The sequence below is a fragment of the Mauremys mutica genome, chromosome 7 (genome assembly GCF_020497125.1).
Source record: "Mauremys mutica isolate MM-2020 ecotype Southern chromosome 7, ASM2049712v1, whole genome shotgun sequence".
NCBI classification, from domain to species: Eukaryota; Metazoa; Chordata; order Testudines; family Geoemydidae; genus Mauremys; species Mauremys mutica.
Genome location: NC_059078.1, coordinates 10,509,834 through 10,529,795, shown reverse-complemented (window position 1 = coordinate 10,529,795; position 19,962 = coordinate 10,509,834). Strand labels below are relative to the sequence as shown.

Genomic DNA, 19,962 nt, shown 5'->3' with positions numbered 1-19,962 from the left:
TGCTGCAAGCAGTAGAAGCAGGTGTCAGGGTGATAGCAGGTCCTCTCCCCCATATACACCCCCACATTTGAGCATTGGGAGCACAGACGTGAAAGAGGGAGAGGCAGGAATCCATCTCCCCTCTGGCTGACCCCCAAGCAGTGAGATCAGCTGTGTCGGGGAGGTAGGAATGGACTCCTGTCTCCACTCCTGGCTTTCCCAGAGCAGTGGGAGTGGGGTGGCTGGGAAGGGAGGGCAGGATCAGTGCCTCACCAGGGGTGGGTGGGGACTAGCGCGAAGGGTGGTAGTGGAGATTGTACAGGGAGCTGTGGGTGGCACTTGGCAGCCCTATCAGCACAAATAAAAACTTCAGCCAAGCGAGTTCCTTATCTGATGGGGGAGCATAATGTGTCACGTGAGAGGAATGAATATAGAGTGCCCTGCAGATTCGCTCTGCCGGAGCGTGCAGGACGACAGAGGAGGAGTCTGTGTGGGCAGCCGGCCAGGCAGCATGGCAGAGGAAATGTTTTCCGTAACCAGACACTCGCTATACTCCCACCCCAGCCTCTGTGTGTGTGTGTGTGTGTGAAAATTTTCAGTTGAAGCTGTTTGTAGATTTCACTTTGGATTTTCAGTGGAACCAACTGTTTCTTGACAGTGTCTAGAGTCCTCCCGAGGAAAACGTTGATATTTCATTTAAAAAAAAAACCTTTTGAACTGAAATAATTCAATTCAGAAATGCTGCTGCAGTCTCTCATAAGAGTGGCACCTTATAGTCCAGGCCTATTCTCTGTAGTCCAGGCTCTCCTTGGATTATATTGCCCACGATGCACCATGATCACAGGACTCTCACCAAGGACTGAAGCATTGTTTCCCTTCACCAAGGGGGAGACCATTATGCAGCAGGTTTAAAATAAGCAGAAGGAAGTATTTCTTCACACACTGCACAGTCAGATTGTGGAACTCCTTGCCAGAGGATGTTGTGAAGGCCAAGCTTATAACAGGGTTCAAAGAAGAACTAGATAAGTTCATGGAGGGTAGGTCCATCAATGGCTGTTAGCCAGGATGGGCAGGGATGGTGTCCCTAGCCCCTGTTTGCCAGAAGCTGGGAATGGGCGACAGGGGATGGATCACTTGATGATTCCCTGTTCTATTCTTTCCCTCTGAGTATCTGGCATTGGTCACTGTCGGAAGACAGGATACTAGATCAGATGAACCTTTGGTCTGACCCAGTATGGCCATTCTGCTGTTCCTATGCATCATGGGAGATGTAATCCAACCAGGGAGTCCACCCTATAAAGGAAAAAAGGGCATGGGGCGGGGAAGCATTTCCAGACAAAAATATGTTTTTCAGCAAAAAGAATAGGGTATTGTTGTGATGAACCTGCTGGCTCCTGACTGGGGATTTTCCTTCCATCCTACAATAGCTGGAGGGAAAGGATGAAGCCAGTAGAGGACACTGTTACCCAGTGGAACATCCAGCCCACCTGATAGCTCTGTAATGCCTAGAGACTAGAAGAGAAAGTAGTATCTTGAGATTGGGGGTAGGGGGCTTCAGGGGGGAGAGAGCTGATTTGTGGGTGTGAGGGTATCACAAAATACCCTCCCCCCAATGAAGAAAAAATCAGTTAAACTTTTTTTAAATTTGATGATGATGAAAAATGGAAAGGTTGCGCCTAAACTCTTCCGGCCGCTTGCTTTCCTCCCCTTGCAAACAGCTGGTTTTGAATTAGAACTTATTTATCAGATTTCCCAACATGCACCTTCATGCTTTCTCCCATGCTGCCCCCATGCATGGAAGAAACTCCCCGTAGAGCTCTGCAAAACCATCTTGCTGTCCTCCCACGCATTGCTCCTTAAACCTCCTCTGCCAATGGTACCCGCAAAGCACTTGCCAATGGCTAGGCAGCCGGTATGCACTCTGCTGTGACTGCTGCTTATCCTGCCATTCACATTGGTCTCACAGTTACCTTGTGCGCTCAGTCTGCTTTTTGTAGCCACCACTGTGTCTTGTCTTATACCTGATCGGTAAGCCCTTTGGGGAAGGGATCTTCTTTTTGTTAGGTGCTAACCAACCCCATAGCACGATGGGGCCCTGCTCCGAGCCCCTATCATAATTAGAGATGGTGTAATACCACCAGACCCTGGTCGTTGGCGGGCAGGATTGAACCTGGGATCTCTGGAGTTAAATGCATGAGCCTCTACTATATGAGCTAAAAGCCACGTGCCTCTTAGCTAAGGCTGTAGCGGATTCATCAATCTCTAAGGGCTTGGCTACACTTGAAAGTTGCAGCGCTGGTGGAGGCTTTCCAGCGCGGCAATTAGTAACTGTCCACACCTGCAAGGCACATCCAGCGCTGCAACTCCCTGGCTGCAGCGCTGGCTGTACACCTGGTCTGCTTGGGGTATAACGAGGGCAGCGCTGGTGATCCAGCGCTGCTCGTCAAGTGTGGCCACACACCAGCGCTGTTGTTGGCCTCCAGGGTATTAGGAGATATCCCAGAATGCTTTTAACTAAATTACTTTCTTTGTTTTGTTATGCAGCCTCTCTTTGTTTTGTTGTGAACTCGGAGCTCCGCCGCGCTCCGGAGCACAGGGAGCTGCTTATCTAAAAAACAAACACAGCTCCTGCTTGCTGTGATCAATCTGTACCTGACTGTGAACAATCAAATGAGAAAACCCCCTGCCCTGTCTCATTCACAGGGGTTGAGTGTTTGCTTGACGAGGAACAGCGGGGGCAGAGGGGAGAACGGGAACGCGCTGGTAGCTGTCAGTGTGGCCACACACCAGCGCTGTCCCTACACAGCTGCATGACCAGCACTGTAACTCCCAGCGCTGCAACTTTCAAGTGTAGCCAAGCCCTAAGTGGTCTCAGTGACACTAGAGGGGACGGAGCACCATACCCAGGAGGTGTGTGGGTTACAATGGCAAGAAAAAGTTCCATGAAACATTCTTCTGCAAGAATTTGCCAATTCTTTTTTAATTGAAGTGTTTTGCAGAGACAGTTTGATTTTGATGAAGTTCTGATGGAATCCTGCCTGCCAAGCAGGTTTTCTGCCAGATCACCTGTCTGGCTCCTTGGCAGCCTGCTTTGGAAGACTCCCAACTCTTCAGTAGGCCTCCTGGCAGGCTGACAGGGAGCTGGGAGTCTGCGTGCCCCAGTTCCCAGGCTTGTGGCTACTTGGCAGGCTGGGCTGCCAGGTTCCCCGGCTCTGGTGCAGTACACCAAGCGCACTGCCCCAGAGCGTGGGCTCCATTCCCTTTTGCAGAGAATTTTGAAACTTTGGGGTTTTGTTCCAACTCGGAATGAAATCCTCCACAAGTTACCTTTCTCCACCTAGCTCTAATTGTAATAATAATGGAACGGCCCCAATGATAGAATAAGAAGCTGTGTTTGGAGTATATTTTTAACATCACCTTTATTTAAACATGAAGGTTAACATCTCTTGGCACACGGAGAGCTGTTCTTCTCTTGCTGATGAAGAAAATATTTCTCTGTACATCTGGTTCATATTTTTCTTTAGGTTGCTGCCAGAAACAATTCCAAAAACAGAAAGCAGAACAGAGTAGGATGAAAGTATACATTTCTAAAGGATTCCTTCACCGTTCTCCTCTGCCCCAAACTCAATATTCCTACTTAGAAATCTTTTAGTTTCGTTTTTTTTAAATTAGCTTTCTTTTCTTAATGTGAAAACATATGGTCTAATTAACTCTGGAACATTGCTGCTGCAATCGTATAAACGATCTACATTTAGAAAATAATTACAGTGAATATGACAAGAAAAATATTCCATTGTAGAAAATGTTTTTCCTAATTGTTCTAACCCTATTATCTTTCCAGTCAGATTTGTCTGGAAAGTCTTATTAATGACTGCATGCCATGATTCTTATGTTGGGGCTTTTAATTTTCAAGCTCAGAGAAATGTTGTCTTTCTTAGAAATCCAAATTTTCCCATTAGAAAAGGGGACATGGGGTGAGGAGTGTTTTGAGATAAGCATTACATTGTATCCAAACCTCACTAAGTGTGTGAGTGGGGTGAGGGTGGGCCTGGGCTTGGGCTCAGATGAACATTTCCTGTTTTGCTCCTTCTCAGTTTTGAATTGTCAGGCAAAATCCAGAGGTGGTTTTGGTTTTGGAAACCTCGTTGGTTGGGGTTCAAAACAAAGGATGGCTCAGATCCAAACTCTGGTTTATCCAAACCCTCACTAGCTGGGATGTACGGGGTAGAGGAAGGGGCCTAATTGGTCCTAATTTTGGCCCATCTCTCGTTCAATACTTATGAATGCTAGTTGGCCTTTTGTACCCATCTACAGGACACCATCCAGCTGACAAACACAATGTTGTCATAGCACCAAACTCCTGCTATTGTCTCTGTTGTGGAGGAAGCAAAGCATTTAAAAGCTACTGGTTTTAGATAATCAGGAACAGAGAATCTGCATTAAGAATGTAATGTGCAACCCAAAATGATTTATATTGCTAACGGGAATACTTGCTGGGTTGCAGTCAGATACTACGTTGATTTTTTTTTTTGACAATGCATCCAACTCTTTCTTGCTCATTTTGCAAGCAATTATTTATAAACATTTGCAAATGTTTTATTGTGAGGTTTTTGTTGTTAATCTTTCATTTTTTTCAGGGGAAAAATGTGGTTTGGGCGTGGAAAACACATACCCAGTCTGTATATTTCCAACTACAGTACTTTCTTTGGTATCTGCCTGTAAAATAGAAATGCAGGCATGTGTTATGTATAAATTTGTAAATGGAAATTTTGAACTGAATATTTTAGCTAATCTGGGTTTAATGTCCTGATGTAATACAATCCAGCCTGATTAGACTAAATGATCCATAAAACATAAATTACTTGGAAGGAGAGAGGGAGGGGAAGAGGTTGTTTTGTTTTTTGCAGTTTGGGATTAGTCAGCTAGTTGCTGAGCATCCTTGCCTACTAACCAAAACATCAGGAAACAGAGTTAAGCACCTCATGAAAGAGTGAGATCAGTCCTGAACAATCAGTGAAGGACTGCATAGCTCTTGACCTGGTGTCAAGTTGTAGGGACAGAGCTAATTTGCTGACTCACCATAGTAGCCAGACCAGTTGGGTTTCATTAGATTCACTCAAACATAAAAGGGTGAGTTGCTCTGTGACGCACGGAAAGCTAGAAGGGCCAAAGAAAAAATTAGTGATTTCGAAACTTAAGCTCAGGGATAGAACTATCTGTGAGTACTTTAGTCCATGTTCACGCTTGTTCTTTGTCACTTAAACCTTGTCTGCACTAAAAGGAAAAATTGATTTAAGTTACACGGTTTGAGTTACGTGAATAGCATAACGCAAATCAACGTAGCTTAGGTCTACTTATCGTGGGGTCCACACTACGCAATGTTGATGGGAAACGCTCTCTTGCTGACTCCCCTTACTCTTCTTGATCCGATGGCATACAGGAGTCAACGAGAGAGAGATTGGCAGTCGATTTTAGCGGATCTGCACTAGTGAATGGGCTTTTTGTCACATGAATGTTTGAGGAATGATCTGTTTGTATCACAAGTGCTGAGACTCTGGCTATTAAGGGAATGAAAATAATACTCAGGTGTGACTCTAAGTGAGCAGTTGCACAGTGAATAATGAACAGTCAAAACCACATGCTCCACAAGTGACCCATAGCGTATAGTATTTACTGCACTGATAGAAGTGAAGAGTGGTACCTCTCTTTCAAGTGGGGCCCGTGTGGGGGGGAAGGGCTGCATAACAGGGCCTACTGTATTTGCTGCAATGAATTGCTCGTGCAATAAGCACCGCATTCTGCTATGTGGTCATGGCTAAGGGATAAATTAATGCTTTTTAAAAAAAACCCTAATCTCTAAAGACTGTAAAGGAAGGGAAACAGATGAGCCAGCAAAGAAATGGGCTCCTCACTTCTTGAATAAACTATTATAGCCGTAAACAAGTTAAAACTAATTTCCCAAGCCTGCAACTGAATGGTTAATAACCCAACCCCTAATTAACCCTTTAATTGGCTAATTCACCTATATTTGACAGCTGTTCCATGTTGCTACTCCTTATTGTCACACTGGAATAAAAACAAATTTTGACGGTCATAAATCTCCTACCAAGGTTGTATTTAAAAGGTGTCTGACATGGCAAGTACATATGGTGAAGTAAGAGGGCCATTTTAAAAAGATGTTCCAGATGTGCAGGTATTTGGGCTCCGACCTTTATTTATATATGTATCAATCAGTAAAGTGTCATTAAACTAAGTCACCTTTCTGACATTGGAACAACATCATTTAAAAAATGAACTTGTCTTTTACCACATTTTGTTAGATGATTAATTTTCCTTAGATTAACTTAAAATGATCCCATTAAAAATGTACTTTTTTTCCCTTGAAAGCACTGCTCATTATACTATCATTTTAAGTAATTAAATCAGAATAAATGGCTCTGTGAAGATATTTTAATGTAACACCTAATTATATCTGACCTAGACTCTGAACTATAATCATTAACTACATGAACTGTGTAATGTTCTGCAGACTCTTTAATAATGTATATGCAATGAATTCAGCTGCACGGAGTTGTAAGCTGGAGTTGTTAGATAATACACACCTGTATCTGGATGGGATTGTAGACATGGGTCTGCCTGTCAAGTTGTTTCCTAGCAACCTGTTTTATATTCCTTGATTACAGGGTTTATTCTGCCCCCATTGAAGTCAATGGCACAGGATCAGGCTCATCGAAAAATCAGGCTTGAATCTGAACTGCTTTTGATATCATTGGTTTTACTCCTCCTTTACATTGGTGTGAAAGCAGAACTGGGCCGACTATATTATGTTCCACCTGAATGTTCAGTTGCGACACTAAATTCTGTAGGATTCCATCTAATAAAGTAGGTGTTAACATGTAACCTCAGTGGTGTATTTGTACATTTCTGATGTTGTGACGGAATTGTTCGATTCAGAAGCTCAGGGCTTTGGTTATATTTTAAATGGTGTGAACACTAATCCTTCTGCAATAAAGCTCAGCCTGCAGTTTTTAAGATTTTTATGATCCAATTATATCATTTTTCGACAGAATAATACTTCATAAGAGTCACTGGAGTCAGGACCAATTTAAGTAAACTTCTTTGGGGAAAATCAGCTGGTTGGAAGGATACACACTCCCTTCCCTCTTCATCTTTCCTCAAGTACAAATGAATAAACTACAAATTAGTGACTTTTTTAAATGCTCTTGTGCTTTTTTAAAAAGCTGCAGTGGATGGGCTATCCGCTTTTAAAAAGAGAGAGATTGTTAGTTTTCTGCCTTTACAGAAAGAAAATGAAAGCACAATATTGTAGCAAAACTAAAAATTGCTAGTGCCACCTATGGGTGGAAAGTTGTAGATTACAAAGCAATTAACTTCTGATCTGCATGTTATTCCTCAGTTGATAAGGGGTAAGTGATTGATAGAGGAATAATATGCAGATTGTTAGTTCTAAACATTTACCAACATTTAACTTGAAATAATGTCTTGGATTTCCTAATTTATACTGGCCCTGATTTTTGCAAACATGGCCAGGCCTGCACTGCTCAACATGAACAGCTCTGGGTTTGTGCATACAGTGGGAGGTTGGCATACAAACCTAGGCTTCCAGGATTGCCGGGGGATATACATGTCACAGTCATGCACATGGGTGTGCATGTGACATCTAGACCCACTACGTTTTGTATAAATATGCGCAGGCTATAAAAATGGTCACCATAACTGACATCGTGATGCAAAAAGGACAATTGTAATATTCTATCCTATTTGCACTATAGGAATGCCTAGAGGGCCTCTAATGGGGGGGAGGGGGCTGCCCCTTTAAGGATTGGAGGCCTGGAGCTGGCCAGCTCCATACAATTAGCCTGTCACACCAGGGATGAGGTGTGGCTTTAATTAGAGCCAGCTGGGCAGGGACCAGGTGATTCTCTTAGTAGAGCAGCAAGAAGCTGTGTGGAGAGGAGAAAAGACATGCAGAACAGAGTGTGAGAGAGGCTCCTTCAGAAAACCCTTGAGCAGAGGAAGGGTTTGAGCCTGGAAGGCAGATGCCCGAGGGCCAGGGACAGCAGACTCCAAAGGTGTAAGAAGGAGAAGACTCTCCAGCCAGGTAGGGCCAGTGAGTGGCTTGCCAAAGCAGGAAAGGTCCCAGGTAGGAAGGCCTGGGAGGAGGAACATAAACTTTTGTTTTGTGAGGACTTTTGTGGGACTTTAATTTGGGTCTTGGAGTTTTATTTGGAGTTTATTTTTATATTAATAAACCGAGACCCCAAGGAAGGGTATTTCTGGCCACCAAAAAAAAAACGAGCGGTGAAGTTTATTGAGCAGTCCAAGAGTGGAAACTGAGGGGTGGGGTATCTTGCAGTACTGTCCTTAGACCACAAGGGGACATGTCCAGGAGCACACCATGCATTCACAGGCCCTGAGATCAGAGGCCCAATGTGCTAGATGCTGTATGTACACAAAGTAAGAGACATCCCTGGCCCCCAAAAGCTCACAATCTACATAGACAAGACAGACAAAAGTGGGTGGGGGAAGTGACTTATCTAAAGTCACACACCAGGGTCTTAACCAAGCCAGCTATAGAACTAAGGTCTCCTGAGTCCATGTCCAGTGCCCGATCCACTCGACCTCACTGCAACATAATGTTAGACTCTGAGATGGCACAAAAATCCATGCTGACATCATGCCTAATGTACTTAAAGTGTCTTATAGCTGTAATACAGAACAGCACTAGATTTCATTTTCCTGAGAAACATCCAGACGTAGTTCTGATATTAAGGGCTAAAGTCTCTAGCCATTTGCTTGCTCATGTGACTATTTTTGTTGAACCTTTTAGAAATAAAATCTCCTTAAAAGAAAGTTCCTGCCTTGTCTTCAGGATCGCTGCAAAAGACCAGTGGGGACTTCTCTAGGCAGCTGTTTTCATGACACAGGATAAAACGGAGAGACCCTTGGAAGGGCCCAATTAGGGCTTGAGAAAACCACTTGGTACTTGTCGGTTCTGCTCGTGTGCAGGGTGTGTGGAGGGCAGCTGTGGTGGCATTTCCCACACTCTCAGAATGCTCAGATCTGCTATTCCCACAGGAATAGCATCATGCCAGCTTCTAAGGTGCAGCTCAGCATCTCCACTCTAACGCACCGCCCTTAGAGAGAGCAGGGCCGGCTCCAGGCACCAGCTGAGCAAGCTCGTGCTTGGGGCGGCAGATTCCAAGGGGCGGCATTCCGGCCGCCCTTTTTTTTTCTTTTTGGTTCCCTGCTCTGGCCGCCCTGTAGAGGGTGGCGGCGCGGAGGAGGGTGCACCCTGCAGCAAACTCGACAGGGCAGCCCGTGTCCTTCCCTCCCAGCCGACCGGAGCGGTGCAGACGGGGCCGGCTCCAGGGGTTTTGCCGCCCCAAGCAGCCAAAAAAAAAAAGCGTGCCGCGATCGCGATCTGCGGCAATTCAGCGGAAGGTCCTTCGCTCCCAGTGGGAGTGAGGGACCCTCCGTCGAATTGCCACCGAATACCTAAAAGTGCCGCCCCGCTCCAGAGTGGCTGCCCCAAGCACCTGCTTGATAAGCTGGTGCCTGGAGCCGGCCCTGGGTGCAGAGCCCTCCCGGCAGGCAGCGCGGCGAAAGGGGCCGTGTGGCGAGCGCCCCACTGAAGCCCTGGCCACCCCCCTTCTCTCTCTCCCTCCACTCCCTTCCCCTCCCCCTCCCTCTCCCGCTGCTAGACCGGGCGTGCACTCCGCTGCATGTCTGCAGCACAGGGAGTCCCCCTGCACCCTGTCTCCGGCCGCCCGGCAGGTTTTTTTTTTTTTTTCTCCTTTGCCACTCCGGCCGCCCTGCAGGTCTGTGGGGTTTTGGGGTTTTGGGGGTTTTTTTTCCTGCTTTGACACTCCGGCCGCCCTGCAGGTGGTTTTTGTGTGTGTATGCGCGCGCTTTGCCGCTCTGGCCGACCCACAGGTGTTTTTTTGTTTTTGTTTCTTTTTTGCTTCGCTGCTCCGGCCCCCCCGCCCCCGAATTTTTCTTTCTTTTTTTTTTTTGCGTGGGGCAGCAAAAAAGCCAGAGCCGGCCCTAAGACTGAATGTTTATTATCAAAGAACACAGATTCAAGCAATAGGATGTACAAATATTGGGAATAAGGGTAGATACGAAACAAAATCATAACACACTTTCTAGAGACTAAACTTAACTAACGAGTTATCCCCCTGCCTGAGGAAGTTTCTCACCCAAAGTTCTTGGCAGAGTTTTCAGCCAAGCCTGCCTATGGCTGAGATTGCTTTTTTGTGAAGCAAACCCACTGTAAGTTTACTGCCTCAGTGAAGGATGCCTGGTCATCTCTCTGCATCTCTGGATATGCCAAACCAGATATTTGATGTTCACCTCAAAATAGGGTTCCCCCACTCTCTTATTTACTACTTCCTGCAACTTTCCTTCTGAAGTCTCAGCCAGATCTTCATTAGCATTTGACTTAAAATGCAAATAGAATCCTGTTGTCTTACATACAATACATAATGTCCAGATGAGTGACGTTCACACCTTGTCTGGAGAGGTTTGTCTCAAGACATGCTACTTTTAAGTGACCTGCTTTTAACTACAGAGCTGGAGAACATAATTGTTAGTATGTATATACATCATTCTTTATGCAACACCCATACATGGTTTGCAATGATAAAAATGACTGGTGTGACACAGGCTTTTATTAGGGCTTGGCTACGCTTGCGAGTTACAGCGCAAAAAAGGAGGCCCGGGCTCCCTAGCTCACTCCCCGTCCACACTGGCAAGGCTTGTAGAGTGCTCTGACTCCGCGGCTACAGCGCTGCTGGTACTCCACCTTGGCGAGAGGAATAACGTTTGCTGCACCTTGGCTTCAACACCCGGGCATCAGTGTGAATGAGGTGTTGCATTAATGCGCTCTGATTGGGCCTCCGGAAACCTCCCATAATCCCCTTAAGTCAAGTGGCCACTCTTGTCATTGTTTTGAACTCCTGTAGGAATGCGGAAATGCCCTTTCAAAGCTCCGTTTCTGACAGCCGGCATGCAAGCCATTACTGTGGAATGCTGTGTGAGAGAGAGAGAGGCGTGGGGGGGGGGAGGTCTGCTGCTGTCTGATCTTACAAGACAGCATGCTGACATGCTCTCAGCCCCACCCCAACCCACTCTCTCTCTCCCCCGACATACACACAACACATTCCCTGTCACACTCCCCCCACCCCATTTGAAAAGCACGTTGCAGTCACTTGAATGCTGGGATAGCTGCCCATAATGCACTCTCCCAATGCAGCTGCAAGTGCTGCAAATGTGGCCATGCCAGTGCGCAAGCAGCTGTCAGTGTGGACAGACTGCAGCGCTTTCCCTACTGCGCTCTCCGAAGGCGGGTTTAACTCACAGCGCTCTATATCTGCAAGTGTAGCCATGCTCTTAGAAACCTCACATGATGTCGTTTTGATGAACCCAGGGGATCCCTGTACCTACATACCACTGTGCCCTCTGCTAGTTGGCATCCAGAAGTTCTTGGATCACAGCAAGTTCTTTTAGCTGAGGTGAAGAGAAACTCAATGGGCCATGCACAGTAGGAACAGATGAAAGTTCTGTCAATGAGCAGAGGGAACAGTGGCTATTTGCATGGAGACTCCTTCACCACTTTAGGCCACTCCAGGCCCTTTACCAATCTTCTTCTCTTGCCGGGGTGGGGATCCTAGACCCATCTCCTGCTACCTTCTCCTTACAGACTGCTCAGAGCTGATTACTGCATACTCGGAGCTTCAGTAATTTACCCAGTCTCTACATAGGGATAGATGGAGCAAGATCCACAGATCACAGCTAGTGTGAGCAGGAAGCCAAAGGAATTCAGCACTTGCCAGGATCAGCCCGACGCGCCTGGCCCAAGATTGAGCCACAGAAATGGGAATAGAACGCAGGTCTTACAGTCCCCACCAACGTACTGGACTCTACTGCTGCTTGTCAGCCAGTTTTCATTTTAATGTATCTAAAGAATAATATTCTTATTTTACATTTTCATATCAGTTTGGCCGATTTCCCCTTTTCCCCCACAACCTTCACTTGATAAATAATCTGAATTCTACTGAAGAATTTTCTAAACGTCTGTCTCCTCTGTAATTTTTCTGTCATGCCCTAGAGAGGGGCTGCTTGAGAGACTTCAGTGGAGGAAATATTCTCTACTCCACTCTGTGTTTAAAAAAAACCAACTTTTTGATGTGAAAATTATACGCACTTAGAGATATGTTAATATGAAAATGATTGGAGGAGTGTTGAATGGGGCTTATGGCTGATTTTCAGGCACTCTAGTACTTTGCCACCTGCATCATAGACAATCCAAAAAGAATATTTCTGTACACAGCTATTTTTTCCCAAAGTGGTCGTTATTCACTATTCAAAAGCCCACCAATGTCTTAAAGAATCTGCTTTTAAAGCCATTTGTTGCTGGGTTTTTTTCATGTTAAGTATTTGTCTTTTGTGTGTTGCCTTGTGGTGATTGGCAGTGCTTTGCAGGGGTACTTAAGCATGTGTTCTTCCTGAATAGGAATGTTTTCCTAAATCAGGGTCAGAATGCACAACTGCAAATCTTACTGACTCAAGTGGGTTAAACCTGGGACCTTTCATTTGAAACTATCCAAGCTTTGTTGGTCTGGATAAAATAGAAATGGATCCAAGCCACGCCTGGTTTATGTTATGTTCACAGCATACATACGGAGACGTTAGATACAAACATAAATAACCTTGCTGGAAGGCTGCAGTGTAATGCTATTTTATTTCTTAAACTTCAGAACGATAACACAAAAGAATCCAAACACAGAGACAAAGCAGGCTGCTCCCTAAAACCAAAGAAGCACAACTCACCCTACCTTGCTCTAGGCTGGCTGGTGATTGATCACATATGCTTCATTTCAAATCCTCTAAGCAAGCAGGACCTTCAGATCCTCTAAGCAAGCAGGACCAGGAACCCACTGCCAATCCCACACAATCTTAAAGTGATAACTTGCAATTCCAACACAGTCCTCAATACACCAGAGTTTAGGTTTTACAAAATGAAAACTCTCCTGGTAGGTTTGTGCAGAATGAAGGCGCTGCCTGTGTGGCCCTTTGATTTTGGTACAAACAAGAAGCAAGGAATATAGTTCTTGCAAAGACATTTTGCCCTTTGTTCTTACATACCCAGAATGATGCGGGGGTGGGGAATCCCAGATGGTTTTGAGACCAGATCTCCATGTCTCCTCCACATTTCATCTTCTCGCTGGCTTCAAAACAAGAGTAGGGACTTCACTGGGATGACTGAAGAAGATTTAGTTCATAGCATAAGGCCTGAGCATTCACGGCTGTACCTCAGTGCAAGCGCTGGGGAAGAGTTCAAAAAGACACCTTGGAAGGCAAGAAGATGAATAAGATCAGGGTAATGGTTGACAACCAGAATGACAGGTCTAAAGTAACTGCTAGGTTTGGCATGTCTTTACTTATACGACTAAACTCCAGTAACAGCACTAGGGGGTCATGCTTGTCCTTTTATGATACTGACAGTTAAATCACACAAAGGGCTACTAGGAAGGTGATATTTGACGAAAGTGATACAGAAATTAGGGTAGTTGCCATTTTGGCTGAGACGCATGCGTGGCATTGGATGTAATCCTCCAGCAAGAGGTTCATGTCTCCCTTAGCAATCTGACAAGCACAGGAATGAATATTTTCAGTGACTAGTTAGCCGGGGAACTAAGCAGAAGTAAACGGTGGGTCACCTTGAAAGCACTTCCACCATTAGGCTATCCCCCCAACACCCACCGCCTTCCCCCCCCCCCTTCATTATTGGACCATATTGTCTTCAAGAGTTTCTTCTTGGTAGCTGCATTCTACCCTATCCTGTAAGGCTGCTTTAAGAAGACGCTACTGTCATGGTCCCAGTCCTAGCTGCACCTCTGTCTCCTTTCTGGTCTCTCTGAAGATACACCCTTGTGCCTTTATCACCAGGGCTGCCCAGAGGATTCAGGGGGTCTGGGGCAAAGCAATTTCGGGGGCCCCTTCCATAAAAAAAAAAGTGGCAATACTATAGAATACTGTATTCTCGTGGGGGCCTGGGAAAAATTGCCCCACTTGCCCCCCCCCCCGCCCCCAGGCAGCCCTGTTTATCACTCCTGGGGTGGAATTCAGTGATTTTCTCACTCTTAGACCAATCCCTGGGCTACAGTACCCTGTGTATCAACAGTGCTTACCCAGCAGGTCTGAGTTCAGCCGGCTGCAGTTCTTCCTCTCAGGAGTCTGCGACTGGGGTGAATATGATGACCAGACAGCCGCTTCAACCGAAGTATTGTTTGTTTTGCAGTAGGAACAAAGCATTTAAAGAGAGAGGTTTTAAAACAGTCCACACCCATCTGTCTGACCTAAAGGCTTCCCATCCCCTAATGGTAACCTAGACAAACTTAACTTCTTCAGACAACCCCAGCAGGTCCCAATGTTTTCAGTCAGGTTTCCTCCAAACAACTAGTCCTTTCACTTGAGAGAGTCCCTTTATAAACACACACACACACACACACGCTTCTTTTGTTGTGTTCCTGGGCCCCTTGCTATCCTGGCATTGTCTCTTAAGAACCCTCAAGGATTTATGGAAAAGTTGCTTATTCTGAGCCGTTCTTTCTTCTCCTGCTTGTTTTTTTCACAACAGCGCTCTATTGAACTAAACCGATAGTCATACAGAAAAGATCTCAACAACCAGGTCACCATGCAGTATTCACAAACTGTTACAGAGCAGCTCTAAATCCCCGCAGAGGCTAGTAAGAAAAAAACCCGATTCAAGAATCCAAACAATAAACAACAAAACTTGGTTCTTAAAGGAAGCCTTAAAACTTCCATCTCGAGTCATTTCACTATTGCCTCTGCTACTGGCAGCAAGCTATTTGGCTCCAGATATTCTCCCAGTGAGGGGATTGACTAACCTCTGTGAAATTTTAAAAACGTGCTGCTTCTTAAGAACTGTCCTGAATATGGGCCACCAGCAGGACCATACTTTGAAAACGTTTGTTCGTGGTTCTGAATTTGCCAGTTAAAAAAAACAGCCACCATCAACATATATCTTATATCTCCAGTAAAAATACATTATAGAAACTGTGGTCTGTTGGATGGCTGGCTTCATTTATGCTCACAGAGTTATACTATGCTTTCATCCAGGTCCATGGGTGTTAGCATGGGTTTGTAGAGAGCATACTGGACCGGGACTCAGGAGGACACCTAGATTCTACTCTTCAAGTGACTTTGCCACTGTGCTGCTCTATGACCTTTGGCAACTCACTTCACTGTGCCTCAGTCCCTGCCCCCATAGAACTCACAAACAGGTGAGACAATCTCCCACTATGTGTTAGGTGTGATCCCTGCACAGTGGAGCCAGACTCCAAACCAGATACCACATTCCATGGCAGCACAGCAGACTCAACTCCCATCCCAAAATTTGCTGATTCTCGTGATTTCTCTCTGCCCATTGGTGGCAGCTATCGGTAGCTGATGTGTGCGTGTGCATGGAATGAATGATATTTAGAAGAACAAGGTTAGAATTCATCTTCTTATGTTTAAAAATGGAAATGTTTCTTGAGGTATTTTCTCCTCTCAAGTAATCATATGGGGTCAGACAGGGCCTCCCAGGGGGGTGCACGTGGGGCAATTTGCCCCGAGCCCCCATGAGAATATAGTATTCTATAGTATTGCAACTTTTTTAATGGAAGGGGCCCCCGAAATTGCTTTGCCCCAGGCGCCATGAATCCTCTGGGCAGCCCTGAAGTCAGATGCTCAGTTGGTGAACTCCATGTAGCTGCACTGACTTGAATGGAGCTACAGTGGCTTCTGTTAACAGAAGAGCTGGACTGTAGTGTCAGTATTTATACATCAGAAGCTTTTTTCTTTAAATTGTTTAATCCCTTATTAATGCAGGACTGAGTGGCTCTGGGGAATGGGCTGGGGAAACCCTAAGCAAAAGCTAAGACCCAGCAGTCAGAGAAAGCTCTCATGCCATGTTTCCATTTGGAGTTTGCTTTGCCTTAGGGCTTCTGGCAGACACATGATTATGGGCTCTCTCTCTATGGCTCTGCTCATTTAGGGCCCTGTTTATGCACGGTTGAAGAGAATGGCCTGGGGTCAGGTGCCTCGACTGCCCAAAGAATCTCCTTTGAATACACGAGTGTTCAACTGTAATCTGAGTGGAGGGGACAGTCTTATGTCTTGCCCTAAAATGAAATAACCTGCGGTGATGGTGGAGAGCATTTTAAATCTTCCGGGGGTGGGGGAGAGAAAGGGCTAACGGATCACTGACAATGATCTTAAGGTAGATCAAGAATAAAGACTCTGGGTGAGGGTCTCTGGACAGGCTGAGCAGCTGTCAGGTGCTTGGTCCCATCCCGTGATGTAAATAACTCCACGAGGTGCGAGGCACAGGAGAATCAGGCTCTCTATGTAAAAAGCTTAATGTGAAACTGTTTCTTTATCTCATCCAGAGCCACTCTTCCCCATGTTCACTGTAGAAGCCCTAAAACATGAAATATACTCATGTAGGGGAATCTTTGAAGGGTGGCTTTCTTTTTGGGAGTTAATATCTTTGAGAATTGGTGATGGTTCTAGTTTTGTAGTGCCCAAGAGTGGGAGTTGTAGGGAGTTTGGGCACTGTGGAGGCTAATTTAAATGTTTCTGAAACGTGATTGCTGTAAGCATGTTTAAAATTAGACTGATAATACAACAATAAATCTAAATAAAGACATTTGAATGTCAAGAATAGAAGGAACATTAAGCAGCCTCTTCCCTCTGAGTAACTCTTCAAAGTGGAAAGCAAAATCGTAGGGTCCATAAATAAAACATTATCCTAATCTAATAAATGTTCCAAAGGTAACTAGTAGAAATACTGAACTGGTCATTCCCTCGTAAGCAAACATATTTCACCCTTGTCCAGCCCTAGGAACTCAAGCCTATGTACTTTAGTTGATTCATAGCCTTCACAATATGCCAGTAAGCCCCGAATACAGCAGATTTCACATAGCAAGTACTACAGTATGTCACTGTCTTGTTAACATTTTGGGGAAAACAATGAACTAACAGCTTATAGTTTACTGGATTTTTGAGAGTCTTGTTTTTCTGTTAAGGGATTGGCTATTGATAGCCTTAGCAAGCTGCATAAAAATAACCTCTTGATGTGCTAATCATCAGCGAGGATGCAAATTCACTTGGTTTAGGCAGGAAGGGTAATAAATTGCAATGGTTAATCAACATCCTGTGGAGAAATTTTGTGTTTAAAATTGGCCTTAAGAGCAGAGACAAAATTTGGTTAGTTCAGTCTACTAAAATTAAATCACAGGGCTAAATCCTCAGCTGTTGTAAATCAATGGAGCTATGACTGACCCTTAGCAATCTGAAGGAAACTCCCTAGCTTGATTTTGTGTGTGTATCTCTGCACACTTGTGCAGCGGATTCTAAGGATGAGTCCATAGGTGCTGGAAGTAGGGATGTGGGGGGGTGCTGCCACACCCCCTGGCTTGAAGTAGTAGTAATAACCCTAATACATGGCTTCTGCCTTCAGCACCCCCTATAAAAATTGTTCCAGTGCCATTGGATGAGTCCGGTTGAAATGAGTTAGTGCAAATGCTAGACCTGCAGAAGAAGAGACTACTTGATTTTGGCTTGATCTTGGATGGCAGCTTCCTGTCTTCTTAGGGCTCATCTTCACGGATGTTGGCGTTGTTGAAAAATTACTGACCAGCTCTACTTAAAACAGAGTTGACTAAACTGAACCTTTTGCTGAAATGTATTGGTTTTGACAAAACTTTCATTGGTATGGAATTTCTAGTAGAGAGAGAGAGACACACACACAGATTCTTTTGGAATTGTTCCACTTCATATCAATAAACAAACACTTATTGGGCCAGAAAGAGAGAGAGACCATTTATAGTATGAACCACCAGGCTACCATTGTTCTCGGGTGTCTCTCTCTCTCTCTCTCTCTCGTGCTTTTCGTGGCAAATTTCAAAAGGTCTTATTTTTGTTCCAAATCAAAAAGAAAACTAACCTTGACATTCGTTTGGCAAAACCGAGTTCTTGTTCTCCAGCCTGGTTTTAATCGAATGGAAAAACTCCTTTTGAATGTATTGTACTGAGGATAGATATAAGACTTCTGACATCCATCAGACCTGACAAATCTAAATGGGAAAATTTAAAGTAAGGGTATGGTTAGATAGTAAATTACAGGGTAGAGAGGCAAAACAAAGTAACCTTTTGTTTCTTTATAACTAGATACAGGTTAATTAATGTATAATTTCTAGTTTCTTTGAATTTATTTTGTTCTATGTGGTACCACCTCTTTTTATAAAAATCCTGCCCACCCCATACAGTAAAGCTGCAGTCTGAAGCATTAAATTTTATAGTAGTGTTAATGCAGTGATTTGTACCATCGTTTTAGGATATTGTAGTATTTCTTCTAAGAAGGAGTTGACTTTTTTTCTTTAATATTTTAAGGTGTGTGATGAAATGATGTGATTCTGGAGCCTATTTCTGCCACAGGTGATGTGCTGTAAGCTAGTCATTGTCAAAGCATATGGAGGAGTTTTGGAAGCTAGCACACTGTACATGGACTGGTGACGGCATTGGTAGGGGATCACTTGAGGTAAATGAAAAATAGTTAGGTGTCAGTTCTGACAGGGGCATCCTACGCTCTCCCTTCAGGATTTTGCAGGGCCTGTTTTTTTCAGTTCTGTCATTCAATGTCATAAACCTGGAGACGCTATTTTAACAGGAGCCTGTTGTCAGGGTTACTGAGAATTACAGATGGGGGTGTGAAATTCTGCGTAAACAACTGGAGATTTCAGGCAAAGAATTTTAGGAGTGTCACATCCTATTAATACTCACTCATCGTTTTCTGCCCAAGCACTCATGCATGAATTACACATTCCGTTATTTTTGGCTTGTCACTGGAGCGATTTTACTCTAAATGGGTAACTATATGCAGCTACATAGGCAATAGGCCAAATTCATACATGCTGGCAGAGGGATGTGTAAGCTACACCCCCGGCTGCTTTGTTCGTGCCTTATTGTTCCCTCACACTGAGGGAGGGAAGGTGGGGATCACCACTACTCACCCTCGGGTGGAGTTTCCATCAGGGAGGGCAGCTTTCTTAACCGTGGTTGGCTCTGTAGGAGCGCGGTGCGTGAGGTTGAATTGATCAGAACGGTTACCCTTGTTGAACCTCCTTTTGGCCAACATCACCGCTTTGGCCTTCCTCTGGGCCCCCTGGTGGACTGGAGGTGCTTGTTTCTGCAACCTAGCCCTCTTCCCCCGCTGGACCCTAAGCCTGAGCTGAATGTGGTTCTTTATGTTAAAAGGTTCCATAGGTAAAAGTGGTAGCATCTAGCGGGAATGCAAGTAAAGCAGGTAAAGAGGAATGACACCTTTTGCCTCCTTCCTCACTCTCTTCCAGACCGTGGCTCTGTATTGAATGGGAGCCTGCATTTAATTCCCTTGTTTTGATTGGTGTTTTCTGGGTAGGCAATAATCAGTAGATCTTAGCCAATAAGCTTGTGTAGGAATGTTTTACCTGTCATCCAGGGAAAGAAGATAAGAAAGGCAGATTCCAATGATCAGGAGGTTTAATCAAGTCTTTTGTTAATGGAAGCTTTAGGGGCTTGGAATGCGCATTTACTAAAAACCCAGGTGACCTAGTATAGGATACTTTTCCAAACTGATAATATCTCGGACTATACTGTAAATCAGTGTGAAAATTAGAGACCTCTCACCAAAATCAGTTAATTGCTGTATCTGCCAACCTGTTAGATGCTTTGAGAGCACTGGAATCGCAGTTCTATGGCAGGTATAATCAAGAAAGCCTACTGCAGTGGTACCTAAGTGTCTATAGCTGGTCTCATAGGCCAAAGTTCTCCTTGGTGCATGTGACACACATCAGATCACAGGTTGCACTCTAGCAAGGATGATGTGACAGCAGCTCTTTACTAAGTGAG

The 19,962-nt window shown here is 44.8% G+C and overlaps 1 protein-coding gene and 1 long non-coding RNA gene across 7 annotated transcripts in view; one reads left to right on the top strand and one right to left on the bottom strand.

The window, feature by feature from the left end:
• PROK2 (prokineticin 2) overlaps window positions 1-19,962 on the top strand; it is a 224,388-nt gene that overhangs the window by 39,132 nt on the left and 165,294 nt on the right. The window lies entirely within an intron of this gene.
• LOC123373679 lies at window positions 13,098-19,176 on the bottom strand. Its single transcript, XR_006580825.1, has 3 exons — window positions 19,086-19,176; window positions 18,020-18,149; window positions 13,098-13,353 (listed from the first exon to the last, which is right to left on the bottom strand). It is a non-coding gene; the product is annotated as an uncharacterized LOC123373679 (long non-coding RNA).